Source organism: Callorhinus ursinus, unplaced genomic scaffold (assembly GCF_003265705.2).
Source record: "Callorhinus ursinus isolate GAN/ISIS: 27379988/994484 unplaced genomic scaffold, GSC_fseal_2.0 scaffold19, whole genome shotgun sequence".
Taxonomy (NCBI): domain Eukaryota; kingdom Metazoa; phylum Chordata; class Mammalia; order Carnivora; family Otariidae; genus Callorhinus; species Callorhinus ursinus.
In genome coordinates this window covers 7,182,766-7,185,437 of record NW_027397081.1, presented here as the reverse complement: position 1 = coordinate 7,185,437, position 2,672 = coordinate 7,182,766, and positions in this window count along the sequence as shown.

Genomic DNA, 2,672 nt, shown 5'->3' with positions numbered 1-2,672 from the left:
ACATTCAGGGTAACTATGGAAAGACACCATCAAAAAGGAGAATTACAGAACAATATCCCGGGTGAACATGGATGCAAAAATTGTCACCAAAATACTAGCCAATAGGATCCAACAGTACATTAAAAGGATTATTCACCACGACCAAGTGGGATTTATCCCTGGGCTGCAAGGCTGGTTCAACATCCGCAAATCAATCAACGTGATACAACACATTAACAAAAGAAAGAACAAGAATCATATGATCCTCTCAATAGATGCAGAAAAAGCATTTGACAAAGTACAACATCCTTTCTTGATCAAAACTCTGCAGAGTATAGGGATAGAGGGTACTTACCTCAATATCATAAAAGCCATCTATGAAAAACCTACAGCGAGTATCATTCTCAATGGGGAAAGGCTGAGAGCCTTTCCCCTAAGGTCAGGAACACGGCAGGGATGTCCACTCTCACCACTGCTATTCAACATAGTATTAGAAGTCCTAGCCACAGCAATCAGACAACAAAAAGAAATCAAAGGCATCCAAATCGGCAAAGAGGAAGTCAAACTCTCACTCTTTGCAGATGATATGATACTGTACGTGGAAAACCCAAAAGACTCCACCCCAAAACTGCTAGAACTCATACAGGAATTCAGTAAAGTAGCAGGATATAAAATCAATGCACAGAAATCAGTGGCATTCCTATACACCAACAACAAGACAGAAGAGAGACAAATCAAGGAGTCTATCCCATTTACAATTGCACCCAAAACCATTAGATACCTAGGAATAAATCTAACCAAAGAGGCAAAGGATCTGTACTCAGAAAACTATAAAATACTCATGAAAGAAATTGAAGAAGACACAAAGAAATGGAAAAACGTTCCATGCTCATGGATTGGGAGAATCAACATTGTGAAGATGTCAATGCTACCTAGAGCAATCTACACATTCAATGCAATCCCCATCCAAATACCATCCACTTTTTTCAAAGAAATGGAACAAATAATCCTAAAATTTGTATGGAACCAGAAGAGACCCCGAATAGCCAGAGGAATACTGAAAAAGAAAAGCAAAGCTGGCGGCATCACAATTCCGGACTTCCAGCTCTATTACAAAGCTGTCATCATCAAGACAGTATGGTACTGGCACAAAAACAGACGCATAGATCAATGGAACAGAATCGAGAGCCCAGAAATGGACCCTCAACTCTATGGTCAACTTATTTTTGACAAAGCAGGAAAGAATGTCCAATGGCAAAAAGACAGTCTCTTCAACAAATGGTGTTGGGAAAATTGGACAGCCACATGCAGAAGAATGAAACTGGACCATTTCCTTACACCTCACACAAAAATAGACTCCAAATGGTTGAAAGACCTAAACGTGAGACAGGAGTCCATCCAAATCCTAAAGGAGAACACAGGTAGCAACCTTTTCGACCTTAGCCGCAGCAACTTCTTCCTAGAAACATCGCCAAAGGCAAGGGAAGCCAGGGCAAAAATGAACTATTGGGATTTCATCAAGATAAAAAGCTTTTGCACAGCAAAGGAAACAGTCCACAAAACCAAAAGACAACCGACAGAATGGGAGAAAATATTTGCAAACGACATATCAGATAAAGGGCTAGTATCCAAAATCTATAAAGAACTTATCAAACTCAACACCCAAAGAACAAATAATCCAATCAAGAAATGGGCAGAAGACATGAACAGACATTTCTCCAAAGAAGACATCCAAATGGCCAACAGGCACATGAAAAAGTGCTCAACATCACTCGGCATCAGGGAAATCCAAATCAAAACCTCAATGAGATACCACCTCACACCCGTCAGAATGGCTAAAATTAACAAGTCAGGGAACGACAGATGTTGGCGGGGATGTGGAGAAAGGGGAACCCTCCTACACTGTTGGTGGGAATGCAAGCTGGTGCAACCCCTCTGGAAAACAGTATGGAGGTTCCTCAAACAGTTGAAATTAGAGCTACCGTTCGATCCAGCAATTGCACTACTGGGTATTTACCCCAAAGATACAAATGTAGGGACCCGAAGGGGTACGTGTACCCCAATGTTTATAGCAGCAATGTCCACAATAGCCAAACTGTGGAAAGAGCCAAGATGCCCATCGACAGATGAATGGATAAAGAAGATGTGGTATATATACACAATGGAATATTATGCAGCCATCAAAAGGAATGAGATCTTGCCATTTGCAACGACGTGGATAGACCTCGAGGGTGTTATGCTGAGTGAAATAAGTCAATCAGAGAAAGACATGTATCACATGACCTCACTGATATGAGGAATTCTTAATCTCAGGAAACAAACTGAGTGTTACTGGAGTGGTTGGGGGTGGGAGGGATGGGATGGCTGGGTGATAGACATTGGGGAGGGTATGTGCTACGGTGAGCGCTGTGAATTGTGCAAGACTGTTGAATCACAGATCTGTACTTCTGAAACAAATAACGCAACATATTTTGGGAAAAAAGGAAAAGAAGAAGATAACAGGAGAGGAAGAAAAGGGGAGTATGTCAGAGGGGGAGACGAACCATGAGAGATGATGGGCTCTGAAAACAAACTGAGGGTTCTAGAGGGGAGGAGGGTAGGGGGATGGGTTAGCCTGGTGATGGGTATTAAACAGGGCACATTCTGCATGAAGCACTGGTTGTTATGCACAAACAATGAATCATGGAACACTA